Genomic DNA, 14,538 nt, shown 5'->3' with positions numbered 1-14,538 from the left:
AGCTAAGCCCTTATCGACTGTAACCACCAGACAGAGTCAAATCCCTAGCAGTAAAGTAAGAAAGTGCCTGATGCACAGTGGAAATCTAAAGTCCTCAAGGGTTTGAACAAGTAGAAAGACCTACTGCATTCTGACTAGAAGACAGCATCCTGGAGTTACCAAAGCTTCCTCAGTCGATCTACAAATTTAGTGTAATTCCCATTAAAATGCCAACAAGATCCTTTCCGTATCCTAAGAGTCATATAGAAAAACAACAAGAAGAATAGTTGGGAAGACCCTGAAAAAGTCAAGGAAGGAAGGGCAAACAGATAGGAAGCAGATATTCCTACCAGATAGGAAAAAATGGAGCCTAAAGCTCTAAGAATGAAAGCAGTTTTGTGAATGAATCGATGACCCATCAGTGTGGAGAGGCTGTAAGTATACCCAGATACACGGGCCAATTTAATATAAATCAAGGGGGCACGTAAAAGGGATTGTGCAGTAAAGGAGCCCTTAGGACAAAAAAATAAAAGGGGGTCGGAGAGATGGACAAGAGACCCGCCCCCCAACGGTGGCTCACTCTGGGCATCACCCGGGTCACAGGGACCCCCCCCACCCACCCAATTCCAAGCATCACCGTGTCAGGAGCTACAAAAACATGTGGAAAAAGAGCTTCCCTGGGCACACATGCAGGGGACCCTTGTTGATGGGCCCAACCTGAGGATAAAGAAAGAGGTGCCTGTGATGGAGAATCACGGAGATCTCATCACAAAGAGATGGAGGTGTCACCTGGGGACAGCCACCACCTGCAGGACAGTCTTACCAGGAGCCCAGAGGTAGGGCTCCGTACGCCCAGCAAGCCAAGTACGCGTAGTCGGGCTACTGTGCCCAGCTCCCGGGCTTCCCTCAAGGAGAGCATGAAATGACAAACGCGAGTACACTTTGCAAACTCTGGTCACAGACAAGTGTTCACTTTGCCTTGAGTCTGGCTTATAACAAGCACGCCCCTCGCCGTTGCCCCCTATCCTTTCTGAAGGAGCCACAGGATTTGTAGACCCAGCAAGAATCCAGATTCCCTTCCCTGAAGAAAGCTAAGGTTGGAAGCCAGGGAATAATCAGCACCCTGCCCCAAACTCAGGGCCCCGAGCAGGCGCGTCGCCCTCCCCCGCCCCACCCCGGCACCGTCCTGCTTCATTGGCTTTCCTCTTGGCAAGCAGCAAGGTGTCGTGAGGAACTTGATGAAAACACAGAGCTCCAGCCGGGGCAGGGGAGCAGGAGGCTTTCCTGGACGCGGATCCAACATCAAAGCCCTCTTCCTCCGAGCGGACATGTGTAACTCTTTAGCTGGTCTGATAACACATACAGAGACAGACTCTCGGGTTCCTGCAGGGAGAAATCAGAGCCAGAGATGTGCTGGACCAGGCTGGCAGATATGCAGAAGTCTGATGGGAAGCAACTGGGCCAAAAATCCACAAGGCTGGTGGCCACGGCCACTTCGGGGGTCCTGGTGGCCAGAGAGTAGGAAGGGGGGTGCAGAGCAAAGTGCATAGGAAAATGTGCCGCCTTATCCCCGGATAGCATTGATTTTCCATCAGTCGAGGCTTCCGGGGAAAGGTGGCATGATATAAAAGAGAAACCAGTACAATGTTCAGAATCCGATTCCGATCCAGACCGGCCCTCACTCCATGCACAAAGTTGCACCAGTGACTTAACCTCAGTGAGCCTTGGCTTCCCCCTTCATAAAATGGTGCTAAACATTCTGACGATGCAAGATTTTGTGAGAAAGTTTAAATAAACGCAAGGAAAATAATTGGCATTGGGACATGGAGAGGATTTCTCAGCTTTTTATCCCCATAACCCTGTCCTCTCCCTGGAGTGCTTGTCGACTCTGCCTCTAGATTCTGGTTGTTGAGCGAATGTCTGCAGAGACGGGCCCGACCACGAGCTCACAGCCTCGCAGCCCAGAGCGAGGGCCGGACAGCGTCCATGGACTCTGTGCGAGTCCTGGGGGAAGACAGCCCGCTGCTGCCACTACTGCCACATGCACACCCGCTGGGCAATCCGCATCAGTGCCCTTGACTTAACAGAGTCTCCAAATGAGTTCAGAATCCTGGTGTGTCTTTCCCGAACTTGCATATTGTGTTCAATCACGTTTTCGGGTTCTCCTTAGTGGCCGAGAGCTTGAAAGAAACTCAAGGCAGGAAACTCACAAACTGCTCACGGAAGACACTGTGTGAAATGCTTTACACCCTCTGGCTCTTGTCCCCCACCCCCCACAAGGCCATCATAGGTGATAAAACACAAGCTCCCCGAGTCTCAATAACTCCCACAGTGTGACAGACTTTAGTGCCGGCCTGGGCTGGGAGTCATTCCCAGAAAGACCAGAAAGAGAGGTGAGGGAATGAGAATTGCAGGAAAAGATTAAATGCAATACTTTGGAGTGTTTTGTAAGCCTGTAGAGCTCTGGAACCTAGGGGTATTTTTTTTGGTTTTTTTTTGTTTTGTTTTTTAAGATTTTATTTATTTGACAGACAGAGATCACAAGTAGGCAGAGAGAGACAGAGCAGCCGACTCCCTGCTGAGTGGAGAGCCCAATGCGGGACTCTATCCCAGGACCCTGGGATCATGACTCGAGCCGAAGGCGGAGGCTTTAACCCACGGATCCACCCAGGCGCCCCGGAACCTAGGAGTTTTGCCTTCACATGCAAGTTGGGCGTCCAGAATGCTGGCTGTCTTCTGTCTCTTGTCTCCTCTTTATTCTCCCTGTTCCCTTCTTTTTTCCCATTTCTTCCCGCAGTTAGACCACGGAAGGCACTTACTGCCTCTGGTTAGCCAGCAGAAATCTCCCGATCCCCGAGGGAGCCCTTCGCGGACTTTCTACTTGAGGGCCTCAGCCTGGCCTTTCGGGGAACCCAGGGGCGGCCTGGTCCCCCCGGGGCGTGCTGGGAGCCGTGGGCAAGGCCGCCGCTAGCTGCCGGTCTCTCTGCACCAGGCGCTTGGGCCTTCCTTCCCTTGGGGAGGTTTTGGTTTTTCCCAACAATCAAATAAGCCGAGTGTTCTGTGTAACTCGTTCGGTTATCTTGGTCCATGGGGGAAGGAGCCGAGGAAAACTGATACTCCTTGTTGTGTAAGCTGTTTTCTGGGAAATTCAGCACTGTCTCCTGCGTGGCTCAGGGCTCCGTCCGGCCCGCTGTCTGCAGCCTGTGCTGGGCGGCTGTCTGTGTCTGCAGGGGAGGGGCCCCCGCACTGGGGGGGGCATGGTCTGCCGGTTCCTTCCGACTTCCTGAGCTGAGGTTCAAGCACGCACCTTCAGTCTCTGTACCCACAGCTTCTAGAATGAACCCTGCCCCACAGCAGGCACCCAGGGCAAGCCTTTTGAAATCAAAAGGAAATGTGGGTTGATGACACTGGGACCTTGTCAGAACCCCACAGGGTTGAGACTAACAGGTAGACCTTGGGACAGGTAGAGACAGACACTTTGGTCTCGCAGACCCGATTGTGGAGTCCATATCGAGGACCCGCATCAGGTCTTAGCCTTGACCAGGCCAGCCCTGCCCTGAGAGGTTCTGCCCCCTCAGCACGAGGAGGGTCAGGCCTGTGCTTCTGGGCCAGTATGTCCCCTAGAAGCCAAGCTGGAAGTGTAGGGGTTTTTTGCACCCAACCTTGATTTGAAATTTTTAAATGATGATGAAAATACAGTAATGGTTTTCTTAAAGCAATGGTTAAAAGCCAGATGCTATTCAACGGTCCATAATACACGTAATTCATATATATGTGTGTGATTTTAATGCACATGATTGTCCTGGAAAAGTCAGTCTTCATTTTGGGATTGTCCTTTAGGGTTTTACTCATTTGGGATTGGTTTCATTTCACAAATGCAAAAACTATTGTCCAGAGAGGTTAACCTGCCTAAGGTCATAAAACTAGTGAGTCACAAAACTCAGAGCTGCCTGGTTCCTAAATCTGCAGGTCAGCTGTGCTGTCGATGGCAAGTGACAAGTGACAAGTGACAAGGCCTCGGAGCCAGGCACTCGTGTTTTTCACTTCTTTCTCAGAAGCAGTGACTTCCTTTACATGAGGGGCACAGTCTCTCCTATGTCACCCCTGCTCCTCTGAGACATCGTTTCTGTGTTGATGGAACAGTCCCCCTTTTCACTCCTGCTGTTAACCAGAAGGCCCCACTTCCACAAAGGGAGGAATCAGGTTTGCTGACAGATGAGGGAAGACCCCTCTTCCTCCCCTGCCACAAAATCTTCCACTGTCTGAGGCTGAACTGTGTGTTCCCTGAGGAGTCAGGAAGGATAGTAGGGAAGGACATGAGCTGGCCCTGCCCTCCCAAGAACCTAATGTCTCCTGTTTCACTCCCGGCCCCCAGATGCCAAGGATCAGACCCTGCTTCGAGGAATCAAGCAGACAAGGAAAGGGAATGTGCCCAGCGCCATGTCTGACAAAGCCACAGCAAGCCCTGCTGGTCTCCTTCCCACCTCCCGGTAGCCCCTCCTCTCCTCAGGCTGTCCCGCCAGGCCACCCTCCCAGCGGGGCGCCCCGCACTTCCGGCTCAGACCACAGTCGTGTCCCAGGCAGGTGAAGACCCTCGCCCTCTGGCACCTGCCGGACAAGCAGGGATCCGCAGGTTCAAGTTGGGGGAAGGCCAGCGTCGGGAGGACAGAGAAATGCCAGGAGGTAAGTTGTGGAAAGACTGAGGATGTAATCTTTCTTCACAGATGAGTGATTTCCTACCCAAGTGTGTGCGTGCATGAGTGTGTGTGTGTGTGAGACTCAAGGGTAGCAATTTATTTTTTTATTTTTTATTTTTTAAAATATTTTATTTATTTATTTGACAGAGAACACAAGTAGGCAGAGAGGCAGGCAGAGAGAGAGAGAGAGAGAGAGAGAGAGAAGCAGGCTCTGCACTGAGCAGAGAGCCCGATGTGGGGCTCGATCCCAGGACCTGGGATCATGACCTGGGCTGAAGGCAGAGGCTTTAACCCGCTGAGCCACCCAGGCGCCCCACAAGGGTAGCAATTTAAATCTGAGATCTTATTCCCTCCATTTTACACATGAGGGAATGGCTACTTAAAGAGATTAACTTGCACAAATTCACACATTTCTACAAACTGACAGAGACTAGATTTGAACTCATGATTCGACACAAACGCTCAGCCCCACATTACAGGAGCTCCGTGTCCCTGGCCCAGTGTCCCCACGAGCTGTGCGTCCCACATTCCACTGCCTTCTGAGGGTCCTCACTCCTACAACCGGCTCCCTTCTGTCCTGCCTCACCCCCTCTTCTCTCTAGGATCATGGGGTACAGCATACACATCTCCTAAGCATGACTTACTCTAAGTATGACCCTTGACTGTACATTTCCTTCCTCACGTCCCCACTTACAGCCTGAATTTCTCCGATTCTCCTCTTGTGTTCATGAAAAGGCAAGCAACATCACCAGTCCATTACATTGTTTGCAGCTTTCAGATGTTCTGGTGGAGTCTTTAAAAGCCCATGGGAGGGGCGCCTAGGTGGCTCAGTGGGTTAAAGCCTCTGCCTTCGGCTCAAGTCATGATCCCAGGATTCTGGGATCGAGCCCCGAGTCAGGCTCTCTGCTTCCCTTCTTTCTGACTACTTGTGATCTCTGTCAAATAAATAAATGAAATCTTTAAATAAAAAAAAATAAAAGCCCACAGGACCTCTGTCCTGGCTGAGGGGGAGGCAATCTAGTTTTTAATTGGGCAGAACAGCTGCCCTGGATATCCTACCATGGTTCAATTTCTAATAGAGCTCCTGGTCACCCCATTATGAACTTGGAACCAAGAGAAGACATGACCCTGAGTGAAGGGCACATGGATTTCTTAAAGATCAGAGGGCCATTCACTACGTGGTTTTGAGTGATGACCATAACCTCTGCATCCACTGTATTGGAATAATCACATGTTGTTCTGTTGAATTATTGTGATTTGTGTTGTTATCTGTAGGATCTATATAAATAAAAAGCCAGGGATGCCTGGGTGGCTCAGTTGGTTGGGCGGCTGCCTTCGGCTCGGATCATGATCCTGGCCTCCTGGGATCGAGTCCCGCGTCGGGCTCCTTGCTTGGTGGGGAGCCTACTTCTCCCTCTGCCTCTTCCTGCCATTCTGTCTGCCTGTGCTCGCTCGCTCTCTCTCTCTCTCTGACAAATAAATAAAATCTTAAAAAAAAAAAAAAAAAAAAGCCAGGCCGTCAATATAAAAAGACCCTAAAAAGTTGGGACCACTCTGAGAGCAAGCTGCTCCTTGAAAGACATGAATTTAAGAAATCTTATTTAAATTTGGAAGATTATTTAAATTTGGAAGATTAGGCTTAGGATTGTTATTTATGGTTTCCCCCCAATTATGATGCTTAATCGAAGCATCATAATTTGAAGTCAAATAGCAACTCTTAATCTGAGTCTAGTTTCCCAGCTGTGAAAAAGATTCGCCCAACTTCAAAACTCAAGTTGGATAACCTCCCACCGTGGTTGATGTCTAAGTATCAGAGGGAAATGAGAGAGGGGAGCGGCGTCCAAAGAAGGCTCATGGGTAATCCTGTGCTTTTGTGAATCTTCCACCTGGAAGAATTACCTCGAAAGTATCACGAAGGGTGTGTTGTTTTTAAGGGCCAGAATCAGAGAGGCAGAGAGGGAGAGCAAGTTAGAACACAGCCTCGTGGGGCTGGCTGTACCCCGGGGAGCGAGTCTCTTCAGGAAAGACATCCCCAAGCCCAGTGACAAGGACTAAGATGTCCTTCAGGGCATGAAACCTCATTAGCTCAGGCTTCATCAGTCTGGAATTTATTCAATTAGACCAAGTCTGGTTTGATGTTTATCTTCGACTTGCCAACCGTTTCCTTCAAAGGTCATGCAGAATCGTAGCAAAACCAAATTGCCGGGGGAGGGTTGAAGATATAGTTGACCCCTGGCGGTCAGGTGGGATGTGTCTGGAGGTGTTTGTGAATGGCAGCAGTTTCACATGCCCTCTGTACAATGCAGTCAGGTGGAAATGGAAATTCTGAATGACCTTCATATCCTTAATGATTCTCCATAAGCATTGATGAGCCTGGCTAAGGATCCTTCTTTGTCTGATGACCTCTCTGCCTTATTTTCATCACCAGAAATTATTGTTTGTCCTGGGGACATGTTCTACAAACTTTTTCTCTTAATCAGTTTCCAAGAATTTGAGGACCCTGAAGTCAAGTAGAAAATATTAACGCTATTTTGACATAAGCAGGTGGGCAGTGGGCTGGGTTCACCAGCTAATGGATTCCCTGCCATCCCCCAGCCTAACTGGCCATGGGATTCAAATCTGTGTCTCAGAAAAATCACCATATAGAACGGATCCTTGGTCACTAACTCCATGACTGCCAAATCCATAAATGTCAAGGCTCTTTGTAGTACAAAGCACTGGTTCTCAATCCGCGTTGTTATATCTTAATCACCGTGAGATTGAAAGGCATTTGTTGATAAAAAATAAAGTACCAATAAGTACAAATAATAATGTCCCTTAAATATAAATGAGTGAGGGGCGCCTGGGTAGCTTAGGCAGTTAAACATCCGACTCTTGATTTTGGCTCGAGTCATGATCTCAAGGCCGTGAGATCGAGTCCCAAATTTGGCTCCCAGCTGAGCATGGATCCTGCTTGGAATGCTCTCTCTCCCTCTGCCCCTCCCTGGCATGCTCTAAATAAATAAATAAACAAAACAGTGGATTTAAAATTGTTCCTACCATAATACATCTTTTTCACTTGGCTCATGATGTGATTTTTTGAGTGAGAGAAATAGTGCACAGCCCCCTCTCAAAACCTTAAGACCAAACAGCCCGCAGGTGGCTGTTACTGGTGTATTATTAACAGCTGAGTATCTCAGCACTTTTAGCTGAAATGTCCTGGGCAGTGCGGGAGGTTTCACGGGAGTTCTGAGAGTACACAATGTCGAACCCATGGGCCAGAGCAGGAGAAAGCTTCAGCAATGCTGCTGAAGAGAGAATGCCAGCGGTTTCCAGGCCCTCCGAGACTAGTATTTATTTATTCACAGATGCATGAAAAATCAAGATAAAAGTCAGTCTCATCACTGAAATGGTTCCCAAATAGCACATTGCTAACCATACAAACAAGTGCCCACTCCATGTGGATTATCACAATCCACAAACATGCCAGATTCATTCATCCAACAGGTATTTACTGAGCAAGGACAAGGCACCATTCTAAGCCCTGGGGACCCAGCAGGGAACCAGACAGACCACCAGGCCCTTCCACAGCTCAGCGCCCAGCCAGGATCTTTTCAGCCCTCTTTCCCAGTATCCCGTCTCTCTGGTCAACCCTGAGCATCTTCCCAGGCCCAGCTCACAGCGAACTCCTCTGCAGAGCCATTCCCGACCCTCGCCTCCCCACAGTCCTTAGGTGAATCCGGTATTTTCTGATCTCTATTCCCCCTGCACCTCATACAAAACCATTGCTGCATCCATCCCACTGCTCGCGTGTGTCTCCTCGAACAAAGAATAAACACCCCTGGGGGCGCCTGGGTGACTCAGTGGGTTAAGCCTCTGCCTTCGGCTCAGGTCATGATCCCAGGGTCCTGGGATCGAGTCCCGCATCAGGCTCTCTGCTCAGTAGGGTGCCTGCTTCCCCCTCTCTCTCTACCTGCCTCTTGCCTACTTGTGATCTCTGTCTGTCAAATAAATAAATAAAATCTTAAAAAAAAAAATAGAATAAACACCCCTGAAACAGGAAATGTGTTTGCTTTTTCAGTAGTTTTCTCTTATCACAAAATCTAACAGTGTTTAACAATGCTTAGAGGCATAAGTTGGATGTGAATAAATGATCTGAATGTACTAAAATGACATTTGATTTACTCCACTCTGCATGGAAGATCCTATGAGAGTTGCTCAAAAACACACTTCAGAGTGTCCCCTGTGACCATATAAGACAAAGAATTTTGTTTATCGGATTGTCGCCTTAGCTCAGGCTATGTCTAATAATTGTGAAGGGCACTCTTTCAGATGATACAAGCTTACAGACACCAAATCCTTCGGGAAGAGGAAAATATGTAAGAACTTCAAGTGCCGACACACAATCTATTTCTTTGATTCTGTTTCAACGATGTTACCGCACCACGTGCGTGGATCTGAATTTTGCCTGAACGTAACCGCTGTGCTCTCTAGTCTGTCATCAGATGCCTACATTTTCAAACAGCCTGGAATATTGCCTCAGTAAAAAAAAAAAATGCCTGGCACCCGTTTCTGCTCTCGAATGACCTCACCTGGGGTGATGGCTTTGTGGGTTCATGTCTGTCTGTGAAGCAGCCACAGCCTGCTAGAACCTGCCGGACGGAGGCCAGGACAGTTGGAGACAGGGGAAAGTGGCGCCCGGGGAAGTGTCCTGTCAGCCACAGTGGGCTGGTGGATGTTGAGGAAGTTATTATCAATATTCGCTGGTGCCTCGAGGCGTCAATGGTATAGACCAGGAATGGCACCCATTTCCTGTTAGAGCCAGAGAATAAATACTGTCGGCTTTGCAGGCTTCATGATCCCCATCACTTCTCAACTCTGCCTCTGGGGAAGGAAAGCAACATAGACAAAAAGCAAATAAATGGATGTCTTTGTGTAAATCAAGCATAACTTGATTTACGGACACGGAATTTTGAGTTTCATGAAATGTGCATGTGTCACTAAATACTATTCTTCTCTTGATATTTGCCAACCATTAGAAAATGTAGAAATAAGTCATAGCTCACAAGCTAGAAGAAAAAAAAGTCATGGGCTGGATGCGGTCCGTGGGTTGCAGTTTGCTGACCTCTGGTGTGAAGCACAGAAGGTGGCATCTGACCTCTGGTGTGAAGCACAGAAGGTGGCATCTGTCTAGACAGCAGGTGATCAGTGGAGCCCGCTGAGGCTATGCTAGTGGTGTTAGAAGAAGCATTCCAGAAATATTCAAATCATATTAGCGGTGTTAGAGAGCTACATCAAGTGTTTGAAATTTAACTGTTTTCTGTGGAAATAATTGTGCTCCTCACGTGCCTTGTTCCTTTGCCCTGAGTTGAGTTTTCCACTGGGAGCATGAGGTTCCCCACCTGTGAGAGAAGGCCAGGCTGATACCAGTCAGCATCTACGGGCTCCGGGAAGAGGGTAAACGAGCCCGGTGGAGAGTCTCAGAGAGCCACAAATCACAGTCAGTCACTCCTCATCCTGCAATAGAGCTCTTCAGGTCAAGACTTCAAGCTTTGTTCTGCAAGGGAGAATGGGATTAGGAGAAGATTCTCCCTGCATTGCGACCCCCAAACAGAGGAGAAAAATCAGAGAAGGAACCATTCAAGTGTCGTTAGTTTCTACCTGCTTCCCCAGCTCCGAACAAGCAGAGGACGTCAGGACCAGAAGTCTTTGTTTCCAGGGGACTCGTTGTCCCAAGGCAGAGGTGAGGGAGAAGTAAAAGCAGAACTTCAAAGCTATGGGAATGATCATTGTTAATCTCCTTGTGTGGAGCTAAGTTTCCCACCAGGTTATCACTGTATCAGGTCCTCTCCTCTCGTTTTCTCAAGATGTTGAGTGTTTTGTGCTTTCAGACTGAAGTACTGGCCAGTTTTCTGTTTCAGATCCACCTCCTCCAAGAAGTCTTCCTTGATTTCCTACCCTGAACTGGAAAATATAAATATTTCCTTCCTTTGAATTCCTGCAGTAATTTATCTGTATCAACCTCAAGGTTTTTGATACATGTTTTTCATATTATATTTATCTTCAGACCCACTTGCTGAAAGAAGCAAGTTCTCTGAATCCTCCCTGGGCAACATGCATTTCTTATCAGGGCACCTTACTTCAATTAGACACTAAATGGATAGCTACCACTTGGATAAAAGAAAAAAAATCCAACACGTTGACAAACTAATTCACCTATAGCAGCGCAGTTCAATAGAACTTTCTGCTGTGATGGAAGTGTTTTATATCTGTGCTGTCCACGGCAGTAGCCACTAGCCACACGTGGCTACAGACCACCTAAAATATGACTAGCATGACTAGGGAGATGAAGCTCAATTTTTTCCATCTTAATTACTTTAGATTTAAATAGACACATGTAACTCATAGCTATTTTATTGGACAGCAGGTCTATACAACAATAATTAACCAATTTTGTGTGTGTGTGTGTGTGTTACTTATTTGGGGCAGTGATCAGATCCCACAGACATTGTGTAGAAAACCTAGTGGGATGATTGGATGTCCTACTTCCCAAGGAACATAAAGATGCCCATCCTTACATTCTGTGGAGTGAGGTCCATTAGAGACAGACGTTAAGCCATAAACAAAGAGGAAAGGTTAGGTTTGTGTTATATTAGCAGGAAACATGTGCTGTGAAAAAGAAAAAAAAAAGAAACACAGAAAAGGTAGAATGAGATAAGGTGAGCTGAGAGTGTCTGGTGGGTGGTGAAAGTAGGCTGCATCAAGAAGGTGAGATCTGGAGCGCTTGGGTGGCTCAGTCGGTTAAGCATCTGCCTTTGGCTCAGATCATGGTCCCAGGGTTCCTGAGATGGAGTCCTGCATTGGGCTCCTTACTCAGCAGGGACTCTGCTCCCTCTGCTTGTGGGCTCTCCCTCTCTCTCTCTGACAAATAAATAAAATCCTTAAAAAAGAAAAAAATTGAGGTCTGAACTCTGACTACAGGAAGGAGCAAAGTGACAAAGGAATTGAACCCTGCAGAGCCCAGTGGTGGTTCTGATTCATGGACTGAACCCCTGCCACATGATCACAGAGAAAATGAGCCTGGAGGGGCCCTGAGGAGGGAGGACAGTTTTTGGTGGGTTTTGTGAACAAAGCTTTGATTGGTATTTCCAGAACCATCTTGCGAAGTTAAAAATGAAAACTAAGTGGCAAGCAGCCTTGTTCTGCTCTTTACCACAATGAGTTTCTGGAAACCACACTGGAAAACAACAGTAAAAAACTAACCTTATTCCTCCACCTCTTTGTCCAGCCTGCGTTTCCCAACTTTTTCCCTCGGTGTCAATGCCAAGTGCTAGGGAAAACCGCGTGCCAACTGGATTTGCTTGGAGGCTGTGGAAACTGCAGAAGCAGAGTCTGAAGTTAAAATGAAGATTGCTGAGAAGGGCAGGAGGAGAGCCGAGGTGCCCCGTGGCCCCCTGAGGTGGGGCAGCAGTGAAATGGGGGGTCGGAGGGGAGCACCCAAGGCGGCATCAGAAGGACCAGCACAGAGCCTGCCAGCCTCAAGGGAACTGTGGAAGTCTCAGCGCTGGGTGTGACCTGTGCTCTGGTGTCCCAGCACCTGGACAAAAGCCAGAGCTGACAGACACAACCACAAGGCAAGGCCCGTAGAGAAAGCCTAACCAGCCGCACAGTACGAGACCGGGGATGCGAGACCCAGGACACTGTAACCCAGACTGCTTGCTCTTCCCCACAAGCCCACGGAAATCAGGGTGGAAATCCTTTTCAATCCAATACAGTAAGAGTTTCATTCAAGGGCCAGAGGTAGAGTCTGTGAAATATTCCAGAAGAAGATCCATTAAGTGCTCCGAAGCATCAAGTTGAAATACTTTGCTGCTTAGAAAGTGGGAGAATCCGCAGACCATTCGAACTTGGATTTTTCAAAGCACCGTTGTCGAGTATGTTAGCGCCGACATCCTTAGGCATGTAGAGGGCCTGCTCGCGGGTGATTCTCCGGGAGCTGTTTCAGTGCTCCTAGGGGAAGACGATGGAGTCTGGGAGTCAGAGGCAGGAAACGGTCTGGACCATACTGATGCCATGTGGCAAAACCAAAAGCCAAAGCTGCATAAGGACTTGCCTGCAACATCTGTCATTGGGCGTGTTGAAGTGATTTTATTTCCAGCTGTGGCCTGTGACTCATTAGTGACCACAGAATCAATTTAATGAGTTGTAACCAGCCTTTTTTTTTTTTTGATAACTGATTTATTGTCTGAAAATTGTGTCGGTTATTTCCTTCACATAGGCTGGGAGGAAGAGGATGCTTGTCCTTAATTCTGCTCCTTGCCACCTCCTCCAGAAAGGCCTCCCTGACTACGTATAGAGTTCCCCCACATGCACATACAAACACATGCACTTACACACCCACACACGGACACACACACTCCACTCTGTTCCATTGGCTTTACAGCACTGGGACACTTACTACTAACTGAAGTCTCCTTCCTTCCTTCCTTCCTTTCTTTCTTTCTTTCTTTATTTCTTTCTTTCTATCTCTCTTTCTTTCTTTCCTTTCTATCTTTCCTCTCTCCAGGTCTACCCCACTAGAATATCAGCCCCAAAAGCTCAGAGCCAAGTATCTCGATCGCTGTCTTATTGTCAGTGCCCAGAACAGAGCCTGCCACACTGTAGATGCTCAGTTAACTCTGATTTCAATCGCACCGAGTGGCAGGCTCCCACTCTTGACTTGTAGCTGCTGTTGTTCATCGGAAATGCTGGCGTCCTACTTCCCGGTTCTGCCTCAGCCAACAAGGACTCAACTCGGGCTGTGACCCGGCTTCACACACCTGGACTTGGCCTTTGTTCAGTGCTTCTCTGTCTTCCAGCAGCTGCTGTCGTCTCTGCCAACCACCCAACAGCTTCGCTGAAACTCATTTGCATCAACTCTCCTTCAAAAATATTTTTCAGCCTATTTTAATGTAGAGCTTAATAAGCTTTAACACCGAAGCTATATTGCCACAGTCAGAAACCCCCCAAAACTCCACCATGTTCTGTAGCCCCAGCCCCCTCTGCCCCTAACCTTCAGCAACCTGTGGTCTGCTCTCCATCACTTTAATTTTGTCTTTTGGAAGACTGTCGCAAAACTGGATTCATACAGTGTATGACCTTTCGAGGATGGCTTCTTTGACTCAATGGTTTTCCCTTGAGATTCCTCCAAGCTGGTCATAGATCTGCGGAGTTCATTGCTTTTTTACTGCTGAGTGTCGTTCCTCTGTACGGGTGTACCAAGGTTTGTTTAGCCGATCACCTGTGAAGCACACTTAGGTTGTTTCCGGTTTGGGGTGATTATGAATAAAGCTGCTATAAATATTAATGTAAAGCTTTTATGTGAATGAATTTTCATCTGTCTAGGATAAATATCTAGGAGTAAGATTGTTGATCACACCGTACCATTTTGCACTCTCCAGCAGCAATGTTTGAATGCTCTAATAGCTTCACATTATCTCTAACACTTACTATGTGTTTGTTTTTTAATTTAGTTTCTATCAAAAGTTTGTGGTATCTCATTACAGTGTATTTTAAATGAAAAATAATAAAGTAGATTTGAAAGAAATTGCATCACAGAAAACAATGCTAAATACTATTTTTTAGAAGATTTTATTTATTTGACACTAAGAGAGAGAGAAAGAGAGAGCACAAGCAGGGGGAGCAGCAAACAGAGAGGGAGAAGCAGACTCCCCACTGAGCAGGGATTCACGACTTGGGGCTCGATCCCAGGACCATGACCTGAGCCAAAGGCAGACTCTTAACCGACTGAGCCACCCAGGTGCCCCAGTGAAAGGGTCTGCTACTTTTATATCAGTATGTAAGTGCACAGTTACACGCATAGGTATGTACTAAGTTATGGTGC

This window comes from Mustela putorius, unplaced genomic scaffold (genome assembly GCF_011764305.1).
Source record: "Mustela putorius furo isolate JIRA1106 unplaced genomic scaffold, ASM1176430v1.1 tig00000281_pilon_pilon_pilon, whole genome shotgun sequence".
Lineage (NCBI taxonomy): Eukaryota > Metazoa > Chordata > Mammalia > Carnivora > Mustelidae > Mustela > Mustela putorius.
This window is presented reverse-complemented; position numbering follows the sequence as displayed.